The sequence below is a fragment of the Saccopteryx bilineata genome, chromosome 2 (genome assembly GCF_036850765.1).
Source record: "Saccopteryx bilineata isolate mSacBil1 chromosome 2, mSacBil1_pri_phased_curated, whole genome shotgun sequence".
In the NCBI taxonomy this organism is placed as follows: Eukaryota; Metazoa; Chordata; class Mammalia; order Chiroptera; family Emballonuridae; genus Saccopteryx; species Saccopteryx bilineata.
This window is the reverse complement of record NC_089491.1, coordinates 365543597-365569921: the sequence shown is the minus strand read 5'-3', so window position 1 is coordinate 365569921 and position 26325 is coordinate 365543597. Positions and strand designations below refer to the sequence as shown.

General features: G+C 43.9%; 1 pseudogene; it reads left to right on the top strand.

The window, feature by feature from the left end:
• Positions 1 to 24935: 24935 nt before the first annotated feature.
• On the top strand, positions 24936 to 25651 carry LOC136323527 (mitochondrial import receptor subunit TOM22 homolog; annotated as a pseudogene).
• Positions 25652 to 26325: the final 674 nt, after the last annotated feature.

Here is a 26325-nt window from a genome sequence, read left to right as displayed (position 1 = left end):
TTGAGCTATGGCTGCGGGAGGAGAAGAGAGAGAGAGAGAAGGGTGTGTGGGGGGGGGAGAGATGGAGAAGAAGATGGTCGTTTGTCCTGTGTGCCCTGACCGGAATTGAACTTGCCAGGCTGATGCTCTACCACTGAGCCAACCGGCCAGGGCCCCTATAAATCTTTTGATAAAGATTTTTTTGTACATACCTTTCTTATATCCATGGGGAGGTAGTTGTGGGCATGGGGGTTGTTTCAGTTCTCCTAGGCTGAAGGTTAGATTCCTTTTTTTTTTTTCATTTTTCCGAAGCTGGAAATGGGGAGGCAGTCAGACAGACTTCCGCATGCACCGACCGGAATCCATCTGGCATGCCCACCAGGGGGCGATGCTCCGCCCATCTGGGGCATCGCTCTGTTGCATCCAGAGCCATTCTAGCACCTGAGGCAGAGGCCACAGAGCCATCCTCAGTGCCCGGGCCATCTTTGCTCCAATGGAGCCTTGGCTGCGGGAGGGGAAGAGAGAGACAGAGAGGAAGGATAGGGGGAGGGGTGGAGAAGCAGACAGGCGCCTCTCCTGTGTGCCCTGGCCGGGAATTGAACCCGGGACTCCTGCACGCCAGACTGACGCTCCACCACTGAGCCAACTGGCCAGGGCTGGTTAGATTCCTTTAAAGATTAGCGTATCTCATTGCAGGACTAGAGAGGAGTTACTAACCACAGGTTACAGAACTGGGCAGGCTCCAGCAAGAAGGAGTCAGAAAGACTGATTCTGTTGGAACCTCCAGTGCATAGCCAGTTGTCAGAAGCACAGGTGATAAACTGGGCTTGCAATTGGCATCTAAAGTTGGGAGTAGGGGGCGGGGGAAGGAGGGTGTGTGACAGTGTCCTGCCCAAAGTCATACAGCAGAGTGCAAAGCTGGCCCTAGGACCAGGTCTGCTAGCTCTGGGCTGGCAATCTTCCCACTATACCAGGGCTTCTGGAATTTTCATGTATACATATATCCCTGGGGGCTTGCTAAAATGCAGGTTCTGATTCAGTGGGACTGAGATGGGGCCCAAGACTTTACATTCTTTGTATTTTTTAAAATATTTTATTTATTGGTTTGAGAGAGAGAGAAATGTTAGAGGGAGGAGTAGGAAGCATCAACTCATTGCTTCTTGTATGTGCCTTGACCAGACAAGCCCAGGGTTTCAAACTGGCAACCTCAGCATTCCAAGTTGACGCTCTATGCATTGGGCCACCACAGCTCACATGACTCTGCATTCTCAACAGGCTCCCAGCTGCTGAAGTGACGCTCTATGCATTGGGCCACCACAGCTCACATGACTCTGCATTCTCAACAGGCTCCCAGCTGCTGAAGTGACGCTCTATGCATTGGGCCACCACAGCTCACATGACTCTGCATTCTCAACAGGCTCCCAGCTGCTGAAGTGCTGCTGGTCCCGGAACACACTTTGAGTAGTGAGGTTCTAACCACACTGTTCACACTCATTTGTCCGCCCAGTTGATTCTTGATAAACTTCCAGCCCAGGAGAGCCAACTCTTGCAGAAAAGAAATGGTCAAGTCACAACCAAAGCCATGAGTAGAAAGCAGTGGAGCTGGTGAGGTTTGATGAACTACAAAATCCCTTTGTTTCCCCAAATTCCACTTTCAGCCAGTGCTGCTAGAAAATCTGTTCATTCTAGTTCTCTTCCACAGACACCCCTCCCAACCCGCTGCTCCCAACATCCCCCCCCCCCCAATAGCACAGTACAGTCCTTGCAGTGGGTCTCCCAGGCCCAGCACCACAGGAAGCTCTCACCATGGCAACAGACAGTCCCTGCGCCAAGTGCATTCATTAGAAGAGCTGGAAAGAAAAGAGCCAAGCTCTTCCTGACCCGACCTTTTCTGGAGGGACTCTGCGGACTGGGAGAGAGCCTCTCCATGCCAACCCCAAGCAAAGCGCCCAGCCACTCTCATAAAACCTTAGTGAGAGGAGGGATTTTAAGGCTCAACCTGTGCTGCTCATGTTTCCAGATAATGCCAAGAGGGCACATAAGTTGCCCAAAGGCACACTGCCAGTTAAGAGCAGGCTGGGGTGAGAATCCCGGTCTCAGGGCTCCCAGGACAGGCTCCAGTCCACTGAAGGAAGCTCCTTACAGGCCCGTGCTATGGACTGAATTGTCTTTTGCCGTACGTGGAAGTCCTAACCTCCAATGTGATTGTATCTGGAGATGGTTGGGGTCTTTAGGAGGTAATTAGGGATAAATAAGGTCCCGTTTAGGGTAGGGCCCTAATCTCGCAGGACTGTGGCCTTAAAAGGAGAGAGAAAGAGAGAGAGAGAGAGAGAGAGAGAGAGCTCTCCCTTGCCATCTGAGAACATAACAGTGGCCTACAAGCCAGGAAGAGAGCTCTCACCAGAACCTGACCATCCACCTTGATCTTGGACTCTCAGCTTTCAGGACTGAGAAATAAATTTCTGTTTTTTAAAGCCACCCAGCCTGTGATACTTTGTTATAGCAGCCTAAGCAGACAAGACATTCTTGGATGTCATCCAGCATCCATGGAGGAACCCAGATGTCCTCACATGGTGTTTTACGAACTTGTCATAGAAAAACACCTCTTCTCCCTGGCCCCATAGAAAGTGAATTAATTGGAGTTTTCCACCCTCAAGAATGAATTGGTTTGGACTGACTGTGTTGGGTTGCATCGGGCTGGTGAAGGCAGGTGATGCTGGTGTGGAGGAGGTGTGGGTTAGACTCTCAGAGAACAGGGGGAGGGATGGGAGCCTCAGTCATAACCACTCCACTTCCACCCTCGCCTCCCACAAACCCCTCGCTCCAGCCTCACTGAGTGCCTCATGTCCGAGTATGCCATGCTCTCCAGCCCTTCACACGTGCTGTCACACTGTCTCGGATGCTCTTTGCTTCTTGGTTCCTCTGGTAAACCCTCAGCCATCCTCCAGGACCCAGCCCAGGGACCTCCTCCTCCACGAAGCCCACTTTTATCAGCACTCCTGGACCCGCATTCATTCATTCATTTGTAAACGCTACAACTAAATACACACACACTAGCTTCTTGGTTCCAAAAAATAGAAACCAACTCTGGTTAATTTAAATAGAAAAGGACTTTATTAAAAGGACATTGGATATTGGGTCACGTCTAGAATGACCAGAGTTGGGAAACTAGGCCCCAAGCTTTGCAGCTGCCAATGGTGCTCTATGGTGCCTTTGGAAGCAGGTGCGGGACACCGTGGGTACTGAACCTGTACTGCCAACCCTGCCACACAGGCCCTTGGACGATGCCCCTTCTGCTGCTACCCACAGCCAGAGACACTTCAGATCAGGCCTCAAGCTCCTTACCTCATCCTTGTGGCACTAGCTCTAGTTTAGACTCTGGGCCAGTGGGTCCAGTTGACCAAGCCTGGGTTACATACTGGTGTCCTGGCTTTGGAGTGGGAAGTGGGCTCCTGGCCTCACCAAAACCCGTCAGGTGGATAATCCCCCAAATTATACCAAGGGATTCAGATGCTGAGTAGGCAAAAATCATAACAAATATCTGCTAGGTGTAGTGTGGTGTGTAATCTTGGGTTTTTAAAATTCTCATTACTCACGGCATTTACGTCCTAGAAGTCGTTGTGAGCAGCGCTCTAACAAACGCTGAACCACTGCTCCGCGGGAAGCACAGAGAGTGCCTGCAAGCCTCTGGCTCCGTCACAGCATTTTTGTTAGCGCACCAAATGTTATCTTGTTTTATGTGTGTTTCCATTTAAAGACACCTTATTTACTATATACTGTTCATTCACTAGCATCGAACTCACAGCCAACGGCACCGTAACTGATGCCTGAAAAAAGCCCCTCTAGCACACGTGTTTTCTCTGAAAGGCGCACACATCACAGCCATCTTGCACTAAGGAATACCAGCCGGCACTTCAGCACCACATTTGGGGACCATTTTAAGTGATGAAATCACCCCCCAAAAGCACAAAAATGCAGAAAGCATGTCCCTAAATAGACCATGAAAAGGACACTTTGTTTACAGCAGAAGAGTTGAAAGAAGAAGGCGGAGCATTACCTTGTGTAGCCTCACTGGGAATTGGCGTTGGGCAGCTCGGCGTTTTTGCCTCTCTCGGGATGTCCGTGAAAGACTGTGAAAGCACCACAACTGTCCGTTTGGGGGTTATAAATTTTATCAAGTAGGCAAATTGGAAAATACAAAATCTGTGAACTATGAGGGCTGGCTAAATATGTAATATACATCTATTTGTAAGTACAATTTTACTGTATATAATATTTTTTCCATATGTGTGCCCATACTTATACTTCTTGCTGTGGTGAGGTCTCCTACCCCTTGAGGTTGTCTTGGTTTCAGGGGACAGGTGACATCTACCAGGACAACAGTCACTGTGCCACGTTGTCCAGGTAGATTTTTCATTGAACCCTTAGGAAGACAATAAGATTGAGAGCAAGGAGTTCTTCTCAATCTCTCTGGCGTAGGAAGCACCTAGCATAGAGGACCCTGGCATCGCTTTCTCTATGGGTGGGTGGGTGCCAGGGCTCACTGCTCTGGGCCAGATGGTGGCCCTAATACAGAGGAAGTAAAGAGCATATATATATTACCCCTTGCAGTCCCTGGGGTTTTATTAAGTATGCAGGGTCCCCTGTTTGCGATAAGAAATGTATAAATAGGTATGGGGACCCTGAAGACCCCAAGCAGGTGGCCATTTATCCAGCAATTCTATCTGTAGGATGGACTGTTTTCGTTGGTAAGCTGGAGCTGGCCTGGCTTCCCAGAGGGCTCATCAGAAATGCAGACCAGTTTATAAAGAAAGAAGTGCCATTTTCTGCGGAAATCTGAATGTATTCACGTGCCGTTCTGCTACACGAGTCCAGCAAACGTTTGGATGTTTGAGCACCTACTATGTGCCAAGCATGGTAGGATGAAGTTACATCAGTTAAAGCTGTCCTACTTTTGGCTGCAGTCTCGCCTGCTCTCTTTTTTATTTTTTTAAAAGAGAAGGAGGCACAGGTACTTGGTTGTGCACCCGCTTTGGAAGGTGTGATTTTTTTATCTGGGAGAGTACCCACCGCGGCCTCTGGCAAGAAGGGTACTCAGAGCTGGCAGGCTGAGGGGATAGGACCATTGGGCCACCAGTTCAGCAGGGCTATGCTCTGTTTTCCATGGGACTGTTAGCCATTTGGCTTAGAGATTTGTTCCTAACTAAGTGAATTGAAACAAATTCCTCTTTCCTACTTGCAGAGGTATGGGCCCTCCCTTACCAATACCATTTGCTCCTGTCAGCCCACTGGTCTCTGAACTGTACTGTGGGCCCAAACAAGCCATCCGCCCTGCCCACACCCCATGCAGGGCAGGAGGAGGGGTGGAGGGAAGATGAAGTGTCTGAAACAGATTCTGGCCATGCCAAGGGTTCTTCTAGGAACAGAAAACACACAAAAAGGGGAGAAAATGCCCAAAATGACAAAGTGAAAGAAAAGAAAACTGAATTTTTGCCTAGCTGAGAAAAACAAAACAAAACCATCTTGTTGAAGGAAATAAAATCATTGAAAAAATGTCCAATTCCAAAGTCCTTGAGAGTCACTTGAAGCCAGAGAGTGGTCTCTGCAGGGGAACTGAGGAGGAATGGATCAGAAGGCACCGCTCACCTCCTGGGCCATCGTATTAGTGTCCCAGCCAGGCAGGTGGAGAGCAGTTAGAGGGGAGGAATGGATCAGAAGGCACCGCTCTCCTCCTGGGCCCTGTATTAGTGTCCCAGCCAGGCTGGTGGAGAGCAGTTAGAGGGGAGGAATGGATCAGAAGGCACCGCTCACCTCCTGGGCCCTGTATTAGTGTCCCAGCCAGGTGGGTGGAGAGCAGCTAGAGGGGAGGAGTGGATCAGAAGGCACCGCTCACCTCCTGGGCCATGTATTAGTGTCCCAGCCAGGTGGGTGGAGAGCAGCTAGAGGGGAGGAATGGATCAGAAGGCACCGCTCACCTCCTGGGCCATGTATTAGTGTCCCAGCCAGGCGGGTGGAGAGCAGCTAGAGGGGAGGAATGGATCAGAAGGCACCGCTCACCTCCTGGGCCATGTATTAGTGTCCCAGCCAGGCGGGTGGAGAGCAGCTAGAGGGGAGGAATGGATCAGAAGGCACTGCTCTCCTCCTGGGCCATGTATTAGTGTCCCAGCCAGGCTGGTGGAGAGCAGTTAGAGGGGAGGAATGGATCAGAAGGCACCGCTCACCTCCTGGGCCATGTATTAGTGTCCCAGCCAGGCAGGTGGAGAGCAGCTAGAGGGGAGGAATGGATCAGAAGGCACCGCTCACCTCCTGGGCCCTGTATTAGTGTCCCAGCCAGGCGGGTGGAGAGCAGCTAGAGGGGAGGGTGTGCTGGCTGCGGAGTCTGCAAAAATATTTCTTGACATTAGCTCCTTTGATTGTCACAACAGCTCCTGGGAGGTAGGAAGGTCAAGAATTATTCTGTTTATCTGATAAGTAAATGGATGCTCAAATAGGAGAAGCAACTCCGTTAATAAAATACCTGAGCCAGGACTCATCTGTCAAGGTTTTCTGATGCACCAGCTGCCTCTTGGCAGGGGGGGGGGGGGATGGACAGCGTGGCACCCCCAGGTCTCTGGATGCACTATGTGATGTCAGTGCGGGCACCAGGATTCCTATTTACAGACGAGGACTCAGGCCCAGAGGGCGAGGCGTTGTGCCCCAGGGGCCTGAGCTAAGTGCGTTTTCAGAAGCTGGTATACGCCTTGAGAACCTGGTCCATGGGGTGGATGTGACCATCAGCCCTCTCCAGGCAGAGCCCACTAACCTAGGGCACACAGGCTGGGTGGCAGGGTGGGGTCAGGCTACTCAGGCCTGGAGTCAGGCCAGTCTGACTGCATGTGTCACGTCACTCTGCCCTGAAGGTTCTGTGGCGTTGCTCTGGGCCCTGGCACCCTCTCCCTGAAACCTCATCCTACCAAGTCCCACTGAGCTGAGCTCCAGGACGTACAAGGTGGTGGCAGTCTGTCCCCCCTTTCCCCTGGCTGCTGGTGCGCCCAGCCTGTCCCCTTGGCCCTCAGTGTGGCAGCAGCCTGGGTAAGAACCACAGGCACCTTGCCTATGTTTGCATCCTAGTCACATGGTGGCCCCAACTGGGATTTTAAAATTAAAAATACACAAGAGAGACAAAGTCATGTTGAGCCCCTACTGAGCAACCAGGTTTGGTGACACAAAGACATGGTCTTTACCTTGGGGGACTTTAGAGCCTCAAACAGAAGTCCTTGCTTAGGGATGACTTAAAAATGCCCCGGGCTTCTAGGTTGTGCCAGTGCCTGGGGGCACTGACAGGGGGGGGGCAGGAATATCAAATGCCCCATAATAAAGAGGACAATCCTGGATAATAAGGACACAGCCTACCCTAAGCAGCCACCAGCACCCTTGTTGAGAAACACTGGCAGGAGATCAATTTGGGCCTCCTGATCCCCCTCAGAGAAGCCTAGCATTTCCCCCCATTTTCAGATGTGGACCCTGAGGCTCAGGGAGGTGAAGGCACTAGACTGGAATCTGGTCAGACCAGGCTCCAGACTCCAAGTTCTTTCCAAGGCCTTCAAAGCCGCCTCTCCCAAGCCTCTGGGTAAAATGGGCCAATGACTGTGCTGAGCTCTTCAGGAGGTCACTGGGCTCTCGGGTGGACACACCCCAAAGCACCAATCCCCAGCAAGCCGGAGGAATTGTCAGTGGCCTTGGAGAACTTAGGGAGACTTTGGAAGGAGTCTGGGAGGGGCAGGTCATGCTGGGTGTAGCTGGAAGCGAGCGTAGAGGGAGGGAAGAAAGGAGAAAAATGGGTCTCTTTGGGCATTTTTCATGTTTCTTAAAGCAGCAGCTCCCAGAGTCTTGATGGAGGCTGGCTGGGGCTGATGGAAGTCCTAGTGATCACCCACCCCACGATGAGCCCATCTCTGAAAGAGCAGAGAAGGAATCAGAATCGGTTTCTAATTGACTCCCCCTCTGTGGGGGGCTTGGAGAATCACAGCCTGCTATTTCTCAGTTCCAGGATGTCAGGTGATAGGAGGGTATGCAGTAAAGATAGGGAGGGAGAAAGGACCCCCACCTGCCCCAAGCCTCCACCACTGAGCTGCCCTGTCCTGGGAGAATGTTCCTTAGTATCTTTCAGACACTAGCTCCTCTTGGGCATCCTGGTTACCCCAGGAGCCTAAGTGGGAACAACTTGTAAAAGTTCTTAGGTTTAAATCTTAAACTTGGTCAAACCCGCAGACTGTACCCAGTCAAACCTAGGGGTGTGTCCTCAGTGGAGCTGCCTCCTGGTAGGGCGGATCGAACTGCAGAACACAATGGACTCAATACTGGGTTGCAGAGATGCCACCTGGCTCTTCTGTTATAGGCTGTGTGACCTTAGGCAGACTGTTTAACCTCTCTGAAACCAAGGGAGAATGGTGTTTTATTCATTTTTTTCCCCTTTCTTCCTGCTTCCCTTCCTTTTATTTTTTAGCATTTCTAAATGAAGTATTTTTAGTATCAGAATAACAAACACCCTTGTTCACTTTCCAGTTCTGCCAATCTTTTTATATTTTACCATATTTGCTTCAGATAAGAAAAAAGAGAGAGAGAGAACATCATTAACCTCACAGATACACTTGAAGCTTCCCATGTTTAATATTTATTGGGTGGTTTCTCCATACCAGGCTCTTTTCTGCGTCCTTTATTTTTTAACACTTAAAATCTCAACACAAGTCTCTGAAATATTATTTTACAGTTGGAGAAACTGAGGCCAGAAAGATCAAGTAGCTAACTCAAGGTCCCACAATGTGACACTGAGTCTAGATTTGAACCCCAGTGGTCTGTGCCATTAATCACAATGTATGGCCTCACTGCAGGAGTGAAGGTTTGACGAATTGGAAAACCAGATGGTCATGTCAAGAAAATGCTCATATTCATATATTCAGTCATACTTGGTCAGTACTTCTTACTTCCAAGTTCTTTGCTAGACACGGATGACAAAAAGCCTGCTTAGTTGGTCTCTAACCAGGGGGGCTCTGTGAAAGAAGAAGCCTTCTGTCTTGTCAGCCACAGAGCAACCCGAGGTGACTTACTCATAGACGTTAATACACACAGTGTTTCACCTGCAGCTCTAAGCTACAAACAAGTTTCATTGACCACAGGCCTTGATACCATCCCCTTGTCTTGATGGTAACCCTTCTGCTTTCTAACTTCTGAACCAGCATTCACCCTGAACAGTCCCTGTCTGTCCGGAGCACATCCGCAAATACCCTGTTCTGTGCATAGCGTTGCTTTACCACCTTACAACCTGCTTTATATATTTTCCTTCCCAAACTGTATACCTTTTATTTCCTTTTCTTATCTTATTGCATTGGTTAGAACTTCCATTGGTTGAGAATGTGAGGTCAATTGGCAATAGGGGAAAGTCACCTGGAGAACCAGGTCTGGGGACTTTGGATGGAACCACCCACACCCATGACCACCAAAAGAAATGGCCCAGGAGCATTTTGAAAAAGAACAATGTTTGTCAGCCAATGAAATTTCGCCACCCACCACCACCCTACCAACGCTATAAATTACCCTCGGGCAGGAGAAGCTGTGCGAGTCCCCTGGCCCCTGTCTTGCGGACCAGTGAACCTCGCCCGAGAGCTCTCTAAATAAAGCTTTTGCTTGTCCACACTTGGTGGCTATGTCCTTCTTTCTTCCTCGGCGGAAAATACCTTACAGAGAAAGAGTGGGGAGAATGGAAATCCTTGACTTGTATCTGCTCTTGAGGGAAAGTTTGGAATTTCTCACCATCAAATGTGTTAGCTGTAGGATTTTTGTAGATACTCTTTTATCCGGTTGAGGCAGTTCCACTCTATTTCTAGTTTACTGATAGTTTTTATCATGGACAAGTATTGGATTTTGTCACAATTTACTATCATAGTGTATTTTAAAATAAATGTTCATTTATTATGTCATTTTAAATAGCTATAATGAGGCCTGGCCTTTGGTGGCACAGTAGATACAGCATTGACCTGGAATGCTGAGGTCTCCAGTTCAAATCCCTGGGCTTGCCTGGTTAAGGCACATATGGAAGTTGATGGTTCCTGCTCCTCCCCTTTTCCCCCTTCTCTCTCTCTCTCTCCCTCTCTCATAAATAAATAAATAAATAAATAAATAAATAAATAAATAAATAAAATTTTAAAAAAGAATAAAATCTGCCTGACCAGGCAGTGGCGCAGTGGATAGAGCATCGGACTGGGATGCGGAAGGACCCAGGTTTGAGACCTCGAGGTGGCCAGCTTGAGCGCAGGCTCATCTGGCTTGAGCAAAAAGCTCACCAGCTTGGAGCCAATGTCGCTGGCTTGAGCAAGGGGTTACTCAGTCTGCTGAAGGCTCCCGGTCAAGGCACATATGAGAAAGCAATCAATGAACAACTAAGGTGTTGCAACGAAAAACTGATGATTGCTGCTTCTCATATCTCTCCATTCCTGTCTGTCTGTCCCTATCTATCCCTCTCTCTGACTCTCTCTCTGTCCCTGTAAAAAAAAAAAAAGAAGAAAATAAAAAAATAAATTGAAAAATAAATAGCTATAACGATACATTCATATAGTTAAACTGGCAAATATTTAAATACCTCTCTACTGCTGAATTTTTAGGTTGTTTCTGTTCATGGTGGTTTTTGAGGCATAGAGGTTGTAAAGACAAGGATGCATCATTTCAGGGCCTTATGTCCTGAGGGCTGGGAAAGAGAAGAACTAGAAGTGAGAAGGAGCAGGGGGTGCTGGAGATGAGGAAGGACAGGTGTGAAGGATGGGTGGAACCAGGAAATTCCTAGCTTTTGCTTTCCTCTCTCTTTATCCCCAGCCAGGGGCTAGTCTGGTCCATGCCTCTGACTTGCTCCTACTCCTGGGATCCTGATGAGGAGGAGAGAGAAACCTGTAGGCTTTCAGAATCCAAAGTGCTGGATCCCTGCCTGGCTGCTGGTACTCCTCCTTGTCCAGAGCCTGCTTGGATTAGGTTACATTGCCAGTCAAAAGGACTGTCTGCGGAGGTCAGGAGTGCTAGTCACTACATATTCCTGGCTCTCCAATTTCAAAGCACAGTACGATTGTGCTTCTCACTGCCTTTGCAGTTAAGCTTGGCTATAAGATTTGCTTTGTCACTCCAAGGTGACAGCTTTCACAGCCAATACTGGCTCACCACACTCTCTCTTCTCCTGCCGCGGCAGCCAGCAATGCTCCAGATGGGGCTGCTCCCTCCGCCTGGGTCTCAGAATGAGGGGAAGGCAAGACAGAGATCTGGGTGACACGCTGTGGCCTTGACACGAGTTAGAATGAACCTCATCGCTAAAGCTGCTGAGACTTGGGGTTATATTGTTATTGAGCCATGACCTACCCTCTCACACTGCGTCATCCCAATCAAATTCTAGGTTCCCCCAAACAGGGTAATTTCCCATTTGTGATAGGCTCCCTACTTTTTTAGAAAATACTGAACCATATAAAATTTCTAAAACTCCTAAAATTTACTCCACATAAACTATGTCTGACATGTCCAAACTGATGTAAATGTATAAAATAAAACCATTTGGGCCCTGGCCGGTTGGCTCAGCGGTAGAGCGTCGGCCTGGCGTGCGGGGGGACCCGGGTTCGATTCCCGGCCAGGGCACATAGGAGAAGCGCCCATTTGCTTCTCCACTCCCCACCCCACCCCCTCCTTCCTCTCTGTCTCTCTCTTCCCCTCCCGCAGCCAAGGCTCCATTGGAGCAAAGATGGCCCGGGCGCTGGGGATGGCTCCTTGGCCTCTGCCCCAGGCGCTAGAGTGGCTCTGGTCGTGGCAGAGCAACGCCCAGGATGGGCAGAGCATCGCCCCCTGGTGGGCAGAGCGTCGCCCCTGGTGGGCGTGCCGGGTGGATCCCGGTCGGGCGCATGCAGGAGTCTGTCTGACTGTCTCTCCCCGTTTCCAGCTTCAGAAAAATACAAAAAAACAAAACAAAAAAAAAAACACCATTTGGTGAGACTTATCCTTGCTCATTCACTAGAGGCCCCAAGTGTACACCCTGCCTTCAGAAATGTCCACAATCCCTTTATACCTTGCTTTGGGTTGTCAGCCGGGACACACATTGACTGGACCCTCCCTGTATGACACTATGATTCTATTTCTTTGCCTTGTCTCCTCTGTCTCCTCTCCAGTGGACTGATTGCTCACAAACCACATTGACTAGTCTGTGATCACAACTATGAGTTTTTACAGCTTTTTCATTCACCCTGGCCTTTAATTCCCTCTTTCCTCTGTCTGTTTTCTCTTTACCATTTGGGATATTATTCTTCCGGATAAAGACAGAAGCCAAGTAAGAAAACTGAGTGGTTCTGCTTTCTCTCCATCATCTGTTTACATTATATCCAAATCCCCAAGTCCTGGCCTAGCCTTGACTTTTTCTTCTTTCTCTGAATAGACCTTTAAAAAACTCCTTTTCTTTAGCACATTTCACAGGCCTCAGTTCATTCGGGATTCATTTTGCCTAATACTATTTGTTCCCGAATATTCATTTAGAAGTTATTTTATTAAATAAAAGCAATGCTAAAATAACAACAGATATCCAAGATAAAAATTGCTTATAATGTATAACCTTATTAAACCAAAGATTTTCCCATGTTTTCTATTCTTACCTTTTTGCATATTGTGTTTTAAAATATTGGCACCCATATTATCTGTAACAAACACTTAAAAACTTTGAAATGTAACATAGTGGATACATAAAGTGAAAAAAACCAAACACATATATCTCAGTGGATTACCATAACAAACGCCAATATACCAGATTCCCTCTCCCAGATCAAGAGAAGAAATAGATAATTTCCAGCACCCAGAAGCCTCCCTCATACCCCCTCCCAACCACAGCCTCTCCCTCTCCATATAACTGACCATAATCTTGCTATTAATCTCACCCTCATTTTTTCTTTTCTAACTTAGTAAAATTTAATTTTCATAATAAAACTGTTTCATTGATGTATAATTTCTTAATCCTCTTTAGGACACCCCTAAAAATATTACATGATTAGAAAACTGAGGCTGTGAGATAAGATAAATGGTGAGTCAGAGGAAAGTGTACTCAGAATGTGCACTTCCTGCTGTCTTCCGTCTCTGGTCTCCTGGTCGGCCTGCCCTGCCCACTCTCAATGTTCTTAGTACTCCGCAGTGACCACCACCTATCGTGACATGCTGCTCTGAACTGCATTTCTCAAAGCAGAAAAAAAGGATCTTATCTGATGGCAACAGGCATCAGACAGCAGTCCAGGGGAAAAAAACAGGTCATTTTAAATTGGGGCTGGGCAAAGGGGACAGTGGCCCCGCAAAAAAGGCAGGGCAAAAATAAAAACAAACAACAACAACATAAACTCTAATGGAGCAAACAGGGCAGTGTTCATGCAGGGAACCACCGCAGTGTCCCTACTCTATAAGGTCCCCTGCCACCTTGGGGAAAACACTCAATAAAGTTTTTCCTTTCTTCAGCCCTATTTCCTTCATGGATGTTCTTCTGTCTCTTCTGCTGTGTTCCCTTCCTAAAGGGTATCTTATCTACTCTGCCCCGCCCTTTCTATGGAGGGTGTCCTGTCCCTCTTGCCCTGACCTTTCCCAGAGACTTCTGTCCCCCTGACTAACCCCCACCTGTGTTTTTGTGTCTCTACAGCTTTGCCCCTTTTTCAAAATACAGTGTTCCCACAGCCATGAGCATTTCACTGTCCCCGCCCCACATTCCTGTGGTCCCATGCCACCCTGACCGGAACCTCCTCATAATGCACTCTACTCCTGACTTTTCTTTCACATCCTCTTTCGTTTTGTAAGCTTGCTTTCTTGTTTCCTTTACCATGAATTTTTCAGGGTCCTCTGACTTTCTGCCTGGCATCTTAACCTTTATTTTTCCCAATTCCCACGTGCACCCCCCACTTTGCACCCTTTCAGGGTCTCCTGTTTCTTCTGCTCTGCCCCCTTTCTTAGTTGCCTGTCCCCTTTCCTTGCCCATTCATAAATGGATCCCTGTGCTTTCACGTTAGTGCACTCCGTGGAAGGTCCCTTGTCCCACTGCCCTTCACCCTTTAGGGAAAGTCTCCAGTTCCCCACTCTGCCTTCTTTTTTTTTCTTTTTAAATTTTTATTAATTTTTTTTTTATTTTTTTTTTTTTTTTGTATTTTTCTAAAGCTGGAAACGGGGAGAGACAGTCAGACAGACTCCCGCATGCTCCTGACCGGGATCCACCTGGCACACCCACGAGGGGCGACGCTCTGCCCACCAGGGGGCGATGCTCTGCCCATCCTGGGCATCGCTCTGCCGCGACCAGAGCCTCTCTAGCGCCTGGGGCAGAGGCCAAGGAGCCATCCCCAGCGCCCGGGCCATCTTTGCTCCAATGGAGCCTTGGCTGCGGGAGGGGAAGAGAGAGACAGAGAGGAAGGAGGGGGAGGGGGTGGAGAAGCAAATGGGCGCTTCTCCTATGTGCCCTGGCTGGGAATCGAACCCGGGTTCCCCGCACGCCAGGCCGACGCTCTACCGCTGAGCCAACCGGCCAGGGCTAAATTTTTATTAATTTTAATTTGTTATATTAACATGGATTCAAGTGTCCCACTCAATATAACTCCCTCACCCCCTCTCCTGTGTCCCCCATGACACCCCTTTTGCCCTCTCCCTCTAACTCCCTTCCCCTCTTACCTCTTTGGATTCCTGTCCTGTTATCTGTATCTATATGTTATGTATATATAGTTTCACTACTATTTTCACCTTCTCTAATCCCATCTCCTCATCCCGCTTCCCTCTGACATCTGTCCCTCTGCTCCCTGTGACCCCGCCTCTGCCTCTATTCTGTTCCTCAGTTCACTTTGTTCATTAGATTCCACATATATGTGAGATCATATGATATTTTTCTTTCTCTGCCTGGCTTATTTCACTTAGCATAACGATCTCCAGGTCCATCCATGCCATTGCAAAAGGTAAGATTTCCTTCTTTTTTAAGGCTGCGTAGTATTCCATTGTGTCTATGTACCACAGCTTTTTAATCCACTCGTCAACTGACAGACACTTGGGCTGTTTCCAGATCTTGGCTATTGTAAACAATGTTGCAATAAACATGGGGGTGCATATCTTCTCTTGAATCAGTGATTTATTATTCTTAGGATATTGTCCTAAAAGTAGGATAGCTGGGTCAAAAGGCAGTTCCATTTTTAATTTTTTGAGGAAACTCCATACTTTTTTTCACAGTGGCTGCACCAGTCTGCATTCCCACCAGCAGTGCGTTCTCCATGTCCTCACCAGCACTTACTTTGTGTTGATTTGTTAATGAACGTGATTCTGACAGATGTCAGGTGGTTTCTCATTGTGGTTTTGAATTGTATACTTTATTGATTTTAATTTATTGTGTTTACATAGATTCAAGTGTCCTACTGAATGCATACCCCCCCACCTCCGTGTTCCCCTCAACATCCCCCTCATTGTGGTTTTAATTTGCATTTCTCTGATGATTAGTGACATTGAACATTTTTTCATATGCCTATTGGCCATCCGTATGTCCTCTTTAGAGAAGTGTCTATTTAGTTCCTTTGCCCACTTTTTTTTTTTTTTTTTGTATTTTTCTGAAGCTGGAAACGGGGAGAGACAGTCAGACAGACTCCCGCATGCACCCGACTGGGATCCACCCAGCACGCCCACCAGGGGGCAACGCTCTGCCCACCAGGGGGCGATGCTCTGCCCCTCTGGGGCGTCGCTCTGCCGCGACCAGAGCCACTTTAGCGCCTGGGGCAGAGGCCAAGGAGCCATCCCCAGCGCCCGGGCCATCTTTGCTCCAATGGAGCCTTGGCTGCAGGAGGGGAAGAGAGAGACAGAAAGGAAGGAGGGGGGAAGGGGGTGGAGAAGCAGATGGGCGCTTCTCCTGTGTGTCCTGGCCGGGAATCGAACCCGGGACTTCTGCACGCCAGGCCGATGCTCTACCACTGAGCTAACCGGCCAGGGCCTGTAGGTTTTTTTCAAGATGCCCTTCTCAACTTAAGGAAGCTCTAGTGCATGTTAATTTGCTATGAATCATGAATGAATGATAAATTTTATCAAAATATTTTCCTGCATCTACTGAGATAATAATATGGTTTTTATCCTTTATTGGTTATTCAGTGTGTTACATGAATTGATTTTCAAATGTTAATCCAATTTTGCATTCCTAGTATAAGCCCAATTTGGTCATTTATAAATAGGCTTGGAATTATTTTGTTTAGAATTTCTACACCTATGCTTATGAATGAGATTGCCTTATCATTTTTCTTTCTCCAAATGTTCCAGCTAGATTTAGTTGTCAAAATCTTTCTAGTTTCACAAAGTAAGTGAGGGATAATACTTCTTATCCTCTAGAAGAGTATGCAAGATTGGAATTATTTCTTCCTTAAATGTTTGGCAGAATTTGCCAGTAAAACCATCTGTAGTTTTCTTTGTCAAAACATTTTAAATTATGAATCAAGTGTGTCTTATAGTTACATGAATATCCAGGTTTTCTGTTTCTTGTGTTGTTTTTTGTAACTAATGTTTTACAAGAACTTTGTCCATTTCATGTATATTTTCAAATTTATGGGCATAAGTTGTTCACACTATTTTGTCCTTTTCAATATCTGGGGCATTTATGGTGAGATTCCCATTTTCATTGCTGACTTTCATTGTTCATGTCTTTTACATCCTGCGCTCTCTCTCAGTCCTGGGGTTATCAGTTGCCTTCATACTTTCACACACAGCTTTTATCTTTGTTGATATTCTTTAGTCTGTCTGTTTTCTAAATTTTATCTATTTTCTGCCCCTTATTATTTTCTTTGAGTTTAATTTGTTGTTTTTTGTTTGACATCTTGAGATGAAAGCTTAACTTTTGGTCTTTCTTCTTTTCTAATATATGCATTTAGAGTTCTCAATTTCCCTTTAAGTATATCTTTAGTTGCATTGACAACTTCTGATATGTAGTGTTCTTATATTTTTCAGTTCAAAATATTTAAAAAAATTTATTATACATGTTTTGTATTTTCTTTTAGTAGTTGGTTGGGTTATATGTCTTACTTTCCAAATATTTTAGGATTTTATGTTATCTTTTCAAGATTGATTTCAGTTTAATTGTATTATGATTACAGAACAAATATTCCCTGTATAATATTAAAGTTCTTTTTATTTTTTTTTTTATTTTTTTTTTTATTGATTTTTTAATTGATTTTTAGAGAGAGGGGAGAGAGAGAGAAGGGGGAGGAGCAGGAAGCATCAACTCCCATATGTGCCTTGACCAGGCAAGCCCAGGGTTTCGAACCGGCAACCTCAGTGTTCCAGGTCGACGCTTTATCCCACTGCGCCACCACAGGTCAGGCTAAAGTTCTTTTTAAAAGGCTTCTTTTCTTTCTTTCTTATTTTTAAAGATTTTATTCATTGTTAGAGAGATATGAGAGAAAAGGGGGGGAGGAGCAGGAAGCATCAACTCCCATATGTGCCTTGACCAGGCAAGCCCAGGGTTTCAAGCTGGCAACCTCAGTGTTCCAGGTCAATGCTTTATCCACTGCTCCACCACAGGTCAGGCAATATTAAAGTTTTCAAAGTTCATAAGATTTGCTTTATGGTCCAGCAAATAGATAATTTCGTAAAAGATTTAGTGGACGCCTTAGAAATATATTTTTTACAAAGTCATTGGGTGCAGTGTTTCATATATTTTGACTAGGTCAATTTTACTGGCAGTAGTATTCAAATCTTGATCTAGATTCAAATCTTGATTCAGATCTTGTTAAAAACATCAGTAATTGGGAGTTGCATTTTAAAATCTCTTTGTGGAACTTTCTATTTCTACTTATATCTTTAATGTTTGCTTTCATATACTTAAGGCTGTATTACTAGTTGAATACACATTTGGAATTAGCTTCTTGGTGAATTGAAATTTTTATATTTATAAACTACTAATTTATCTCCATTTATCTCTACTAATTATTTTTGCCTTAAAGTCTACTTTGACAAAACCAGTATAGCAACACCAGCTTTCTTTTGATTAGTATTTTATAGGACTCTGTCCCTCACTATATTTTTACCTTCAACCTTTCTGTATTTTGTCTGCTCAATATGCTTCTTGTTTAGAGTTGTTTAGAACAATTGTTTACAATTGTTTACTTTTTATCTAATTTACAATAATTGGAGTATTTTCTATATTTATATTTTTATAATGACTATATATTGCTTTTAAGCTACCATCTTGCTAAGTGTTTAGTACTTATTTCTACTGTTTCATGTGTTTTTGCCTCTCCTTCATTAACTTCTTTTAGATTGATTGAGAACTTTTTATTTTCCATCTCCCTGTTAGCTCAGAACTTATAAACTCTTTTACAATTACTTTAAAGGTTATGCTAAAGGTAAACAATATGTAGCATTGATTTATCAAAATTAAATGTTAATTGACACTTGTATTCACTTCCTGAGCAATGCAAGGACCTTAGAACTCCTTTGCTCTATTTATTCTGCTCTTTTTTATATGCTAATTGTTGGCATATATTTTAATTTCCTCTCTATATTTACATCCCACCCTAGATAACTGATATTAATGGTTTACTGTGGATCCTTTTTCATCTTTCCCCCTGTTCATACAAACACATACACATTTATACAGGAATTGTATCTTTGTTTTGTTTTTATAAAACTGAGGTTATATCCAGTGGTGGGATACAAATAATTTAACAACTGGTTCTCTGCTCTAATGATCATTGGAAATATAAAAAAAATTATATACTGAAAAGTAGTTTATTATTTCATGCATTTAATACTTAAATAAGAACAATAAGAGGTACACAAAACTAGGTTATGTTATAAAAAAGTTTTAAAAGATTGATGAAAAAATATTAAATAATACCTGACAAAAAAACAATACAAGTCACTCCCTGGTTGTTTGGCACTTTTTCTCTTTACATTATATGTTTGTTTACTGAAGTAACAAATGTGAGGGAATTAAAATGCAGTATTTCACCAAAGGTATAATGAGTTTTATGAAATGAATAAATAAATATTACAAGCATAGTTCCATCAAATTTTTTTCACCTATGGACGGAATGAACATTACTACAGGCGCTTAGAATATGCTGTTGTGCAGATGAATGTCAAAAAAGAGTAAGAAATGTAAATTTGTGATTTCCACATTGGGCAGCTGCCCAGGTGCTCACCTTAGAGAGAACCTTGATTACAAGTGCCATTTTAGCCTGACTTGTGGTGGCGCAGTGGATAAAGCGTCAACCTGGAAATGCTGAGGTTGTCGGTTCAAAACCCTGGGCTTGCCTGGTCAAGGCACATATGGGAGTTGAGGCTTCCAGCTCCTCCCCCCTTCTCTCTCTCTGTCTCTCTTTCCTCTCTCTCCCTCTCTGTCTCTCTCTCCTCTCTAAAAAAATGAATAAATAAAATAAATTAAAAAAATTTTTAAAAAGTGCCATTTTAACAACCAGTTCGCCAAGCTTATCAAAAAATTAGGTATTATTCTACCAAACTGATGTGAACCGGCTGAACCCCACCACTGATTATATCAGGTACATTTTTTTTTTTTTTTTTGCAAAGACAAAGAGTGTCAGAGAGAGGGACAGACAGACAGGAAGGGAGAGAGATGAGAAACATCAATTCTTTGTTGCGACTCCTTAGTTGTTCATTGATTGATTTCTCATATGTGCCTTGACCAGGGGTCTACAGCAGACCAAGTGACCCCTTGCTCAAGCCAGCGACCTTGGACTTAAGCTGGTGAGCCTTGCTCAAACTAGATGAGCCCGCGCTCAAGCTGGTGACCTCAGGGTCTCGAACCTGGGTCCTCCATATCCCCAGTCTGACACTCTATCCACTATGCCACCGTCTGGTCAGGCTATCAGGTACATTTTTTGCTGAAACCTACTTTATACTTATAAATACCATCACTGCTTTTTAAGGTTAAAAGATACAGCTCTAATTCAGCTTTTATATAGCTTTATATTATACCACACTATGGATTTTCCATACTTTAGCCAATCACTCCCGTATTATATAAAGTTATTTTTAGTCTTTATTACTATAAGCATTGCTATAACAAATGACTTTCTACAGCTGTTGATATATTTGTGTTTTTATTTCCAAAAGACAGATACCTAAGTATGAGATTTTTGGGTCAAAGGTTGAGTGTATGCCTGCCTGCCTTCCTCCCTTCCTTCCTTCCTTCCTTCCTTCCTTCCTTCCTTCCTTCCTTCCTCTTTCTCCTTCCTTTCTCCCTCCCTCCCTTCATCCCTCCCTCCTTCCCTTCCTTCCTTCCTTCCTTCCTTCCTTCCTTCCTTCCTTCCTTCCTTCCTTCCTTCCTTCTTTCCTTTTAAAAAGTACATCAGAAATAAAAGGCCCCTTTTAACATAATAGCAAAATGAAACACCTGGGACTAACCTTGACCCATATAAGGAAATTAAAAAAAAATCTTACACAGTATTGAAGGACAATAGCAATGACAAGGACATATTATAATCTTAAATAAGAAGACTCACATCTCGCTGACCTGTGGTGGTGCAGGGATAAATTGTTGATCTGGAATGCTGAAGTCGCTGGTTTGAAACCTCAGGCTTGCTTGGTTAGGGCACATATAAGAAGCAACTACAAGTTGATGCTTCCTGCTCCTCCCGTCTCCATCTTTCGCTCTCTTTCCTCTCTCTAAAAATCAATAAATAAAATATTTTTAAAAAAGACTCAAAGGCTCACATCTCTAAAGATGACAATTCTTCCCAACTTATTTATATGCAATTTCATTTCAATATATAATATTAATATAATTATATAATTAATTTGTAAATTCAAAGAAAATTAAATAAAAATACTGGAAAGGTTTTTTTAACCAGACATATCGATCCTAAAAATTTATATAAAAATAATGGACAAGCAAGGAGATTTCAAAAAACTATGAAAAAGCAGAACAATGCGAGCGTAGTATTTTTACTGACTAATATAATTCAGTCTTTTTTTTTTTCCTAGAGAAAGAGGGATAGACAGGAACAGACAGACAGGAAGGCAGAGAAATGAGAAGCATCAACTCATAGTTGTGGCACCTTAGTTGTTCATTGATTGCTTTCTCATATGTGCCTTGGCTGGGGGCCTTTAGCTGAGCCAGTGACCTCTTGATCAAGCCAGCAGCCTTGAGCTTCAAGCCAGTAACCTTTGGGCTGAAACCAGCAACCAGGGGGTCATATCTATGATCCCATGCTAAAGCACCCCAGGCCAGTACTTTATCCACTGTGCCAATACCTTATCAGGCTCAGAGTCTTAATAATGAAAACAATGTGATACTATTCTGTGAACATACATACCCATCTAGAGAACAAAACAACGTCCAAAAACCCATCATTCATATGGAAATTTAGTTTATAATAAAGAAGGCATTGCAAATTATTGAGGGATAGATGGACTTTGCGATCATATTGGGACAATAAATAGCCATCTAGAAATAAAGCTGGATATATATCTCATACTTTTTTTATGAAAGAGAGAGAGGGGGACAGATAGGAAGGAGAGAGAGATTAGAAGCATCTCAATTTTTTGTTTTGGCACCTTAGTTGTTCACTGATTGCTTTCTCATATGTGCCTTAACTAGGGGCTCCAGCCAAGCTAGTGACCCTTTGCTCAAGCCAGTGAACTTGGGCTCAAGCCAGAGACCTTGGGTTTCAAGTCAGTGATCTTTGGGCTCAAGCCAGTGACTATAGAGTCATGTCTTTGATTCCTTGCTCAAGCTAGTGTGCTCATGTTCAAGCTAGATGAGCCCATGCTCAAGCTGGCAACCTCAGGGTTTCAAACCTGGGTCCTCTGCATCCCAGGCTGATGCTCTATTCACTATACCACCACCTACTCAGGCATCTCATACTTTTTGTTGGGCTAATGCCTAAACAAACCAAAGTTGAAATCTTACCAAAAAGATGTCTTTTAATCCATAAAAGTAATACAAGAAAATATAGGAAAACTTCTTTATTCCCTTGAAATGGAGAAAGCATGTGCAATTATAACTCAAAGTTCAGAAGCCATAGGAGAAATATGAAATTAGTTCAGGAAAGTCATTAAACAAATAGTAACAACAACAAAAACTGGGGAAGAGAATCTGGTTTCCATAATTGCCATATTATGTTTTTGAAAATGTCAATTTTCAACAAAAAAATCAAGAGACATGCAAAAGAAAAAAAGGATGACCTATACATAGGAAAAAAGTACCATATAGAAATGATCCCTGGGAAACCCAGACATTGGACTTACTAGACAAAGACTTTAAATCAGGCATTTAAAATATATTAAAGACAAAAGGAAATTATTTCTTAAAACTAACATAAAATATGAATACAATAATTTTCCAAATAGATTTTTTTCCAATAAAGAAATATAAATTATATATAAGGAATAATCAAGTGAAAATTATGGAGTTAAAATTGCAATAATTGAAAATTTTTAAAATATCACTAGATACACTCAACATCAGACTTGAGCAGGCAGAGAGTGCATGTCTATTTAAATTATACAGTTTAAGGAAGAAAAATAAAAATAAATAAGAAAAAGAAACTGGAACCTCAGAGACCTGTGGAAATCCCAGAGAGGAGAAAAGAGGGGGAAAAATATATATATATATAAATTAAAAACTTTCTGAATCTGATGAAAAATATTAACTTACACATTTAAGAAGCTCAATGAACTGCAAGTAGAATAAATGCAGAGATTCACATAAAACATAATTAAATTGTTAAAAGACAAAAACATCCTGAAAGCAGCAAGAAAGAAATGATTTATTACATACAAGAATCTTCAATAAAATTGACAGCTAATTTCTCATCAGAAACTATGGAAACCAGAAGGCAGTGGAAAGAATGACATAGTCAAAGTATTGAAATAAAAGTCAATTGGGAATTCTATATCCAGCAAAACTATCCTTCAAAAATAAAGCAGAGGGAAGACAAGATGGCGCTGGAGTAGGCAGACGTACCAACATCCACCTCCCAGAACCAAAGTGGATTACAAAATAATTTTAAGAACTATCATCTGGAAAAACCAACTTTGGACTAAACTAAGAGGACTCTTCAACCAAGGAACACTGAAGAAGCCACACTGAGACTGCTTAGTGTATCCCAAGGTTTGCTTTACCAAGCCACAGTCGCAGAGCTCCAGGGAAAAGCAACCTGGTCTCATCTCTCCAGGCAGAGGAGAACAGAAGCTCCATCTCCACACATGCTGCAGATGGCTTTTCCAGTCTACCTGAATCATTACCAGCTAGAAGCAGCAGTCATTGGGACTTGGACGTGAGCTGCAAAGTATAGAATTGTGACAATGATTCCAGTGCCATGCGGACTTTTCCTGGATGTGGACTTTTCCTGGACTCCTGCTCCTTGTGACAGCTTCTAACAGACTGAACTGGGTTTGGGTTGCATTTTTCAGGGATTTGGCATGGTGTTGGGGCCAACTTGGACTTGGTGAACATGTTGAGGACACTACTCTTTTGTGGATTCTTGCTGTATTGGCCAAGAGTTTGCTTAAAGGCTTTAATCACTGTAAAAAAAAAAAATTAGAAGACTGGATAAAGAAGATGTGGTACATATACACCATGGTATACTATTCAGCCATAAGAAATGATGACATCGGATCACTTACAACAAAATGGTGGGATCTTGATAACATTATATGGAGTGAAATAAGTAAATCAGAAAAAAACAAGAACTGCAGGATTCCATACATTAGTGGGATATAAAAATGAGACTAAGGGCCATGGACAAGAGTGTGGTGGTTACGGGGGGTGGGGGGAGGGAAGAAGGAAGAGGGGGAGGGGGTGGGGGAGGGGCACAAAGAAAACTAGATAGAAGGTGACGGAGGACAATCTGACTTTGGGTGATGGGTATGCAACATAATTGAATGACAAGATAACCTGGACATGTTTTCTTTGAATATATGTACCCTGATTTATTGATGTCACCTCATTAAATTTAATAAAAATTTATTTATTAAAAAAATAAATAAAAATAAAGCAGAAATAAAGACATTCCCAGATAAACAAAAATGAAAGATTCATCACTAGCAGACCCTCCCTTCAATAAATACAAAAAGGAGTCCTTCAGGCTAAAATAACAGGTTACTGGACAATAACTTAAATCTGCATGAAGAAATAAGGAATATTTATTTGAGTAACTACATAGGTAAAAGGCAATATAAATTTATTGTAACTTTTTTCCTTCTATCTTATTTAAAAGATAGCATAAAACAGTAATTACAGACTTGTGGTAATGGGCAAACAATGTATAAGGATGTCAAGATGTCACCTGTATGACAATACAGTACAAAGACAGAAAGGAAATGAAGCCATACAGAAGCAAAGTTTCTGTATACTATTAAAACTAAGTTGGAATTAATTTAAACTAGATTATGATAAGTTAGGATATTGTGGTCTTTAGGGTAACCACCTTTGAGAAAATAACTCAAGAAATATAGTAAAAGAAATGACAGGGAATTAAAATGGTAGAAAAAATATATTTAACACAAAAAAGCAATAACATAAAAATAGATTAATAGAAAAGGCATAAAATATATAGATGACAAATAACAAAATGGTAGCTATAAATCTTACCTTGCCAGTAATTACATTAAATATCAATGCATTAAACATAAATCAAAAGCATGTGTAAAAAAACAAACAACAACAAAAAACATCCAACTATATGCTGTCTGTAAGAAACAGCTTTAAAGAAAAGAAACATCTTTATTCAAAGACTCAGAAAGGTATTTGAAGTAAAAGGATAGCAAACTGTAACAAAAAAGAACTAGAGTGGCTATACTAATGTCAGAAAAAAGACTTTAAGACAAAATATTTTACTTGATACAAAGAAGGATATTTTATGAGAATAAAATGTCCAAATTATCAAGAAAATATAACAGAAACATGCATTTAACAATAGAGTTCCAGGGCTCCTCCCCGCCCCCCCCCAACCCCAGTCATGGCCACTGCCTCTGCCATTGCTGTTCCTGGAGCTCCCCTGTCCCCGGAGGAATTGCTTCCGAAAGGCGAAAGGCAATGCTGAGAAAACTGAGGAGGAGCTGGAAGAAGACAAAGAGAATGAGTTAGATGAGACCCTGTCGGAGAGACTGTGGGATCTGACGGAGATGTTACCAGAGAGGATCCGGTCCGCAGCCGGAGCCACTTTTGATCTCTCCCTCTTTGTGGCTCAAAAATGTACAGGTTTTCCAGGGCAGCCTTGTGGATTGGGACAACTTCCTTCATGATTCCGGTCTTCCTGTTGTCTTTGAGACTGAGAAGTTGCAAATGGAACAACAGCAGCCACTGCAGCAGCGGCAGATACTTCTGGGGCCTCACACAGGGCTGTCAGGAGGAATGCCAGGGGCTCTACCTTCACTTCCTGGGAAGATCTAGATTGTTACTACTATCTTTAACCTGTCTTGGTGGATGAAGTTTGAAAATAGTGTTTGAACTGCTGATTTTTTTTTTTTTAAACTTTGGCATTGACCTATCTAAACCTGGTTGAGAGAATTTCCCCCACATTGTCTCATGGAGAGACTCCCAACTTGCAGCTGTGCCCTCCACACTATCCTGACTTCTGTCCTCACTTGGATACCAGAGTGCAGCAATGCAGATGGTTACTCTGCCCTGGCCATCTTGCCTCTTTCACTAAATTACTCCTGACCAGATCTTGTATCTTTTTATTATTTTTTTTTGTATTTTTCTGAAGTTGGAAACGGAGACAGTCAGACAGACTCCCTCATGCGCTCGACCGGGATCCACCCTGGCACGCCCACCAGGGGGTGATGTTCTGCCCATCTGGGGCGTCGCTCTGTTGTGACCAGAGCCATTCTAGCGCCTGAGGCAGAGGCCATGGAGCCATCCTAAGTGCCCGGGCCAATTTTGCTCCAATGGAGCCTTGGCTGCAGGAGGGAAAGAGAGAGACAGAGAGGAAGGAGAGGGGGAGGGGTGGAGAAGCAGATGGGCGCTTCTCCTGTGTGCCCTGGCTGGGAATCGAACCCGGGACTACTGCACGCCAGGCCAACGCTCTACCACTGAGCCAACTGGCCAGGGCCCAGATCTTGTATCTTTTGTGGGGTAGGAACTGACGCCATTGGGAAGGATGTACCCCTGACTGTAAATGACTATTTTGTTTTGATATGCACACTATATGAAATACAAAATGCATTATAGTTGTAGTGTAAAAGCAGCCACTGTGAACTTCTATGTTTGTTGGAAAAGGGAGGGGCCAGGGGCTTGCAGCAGCTTCAACCACAGGATGGGGACTGTGGAGGGCAGAGCAGAAACTCACTTTCACTGCACTTTTTGGCTGTTAGACCTGTGTGTATGTCTAAAAGAGGGGGAGAAAA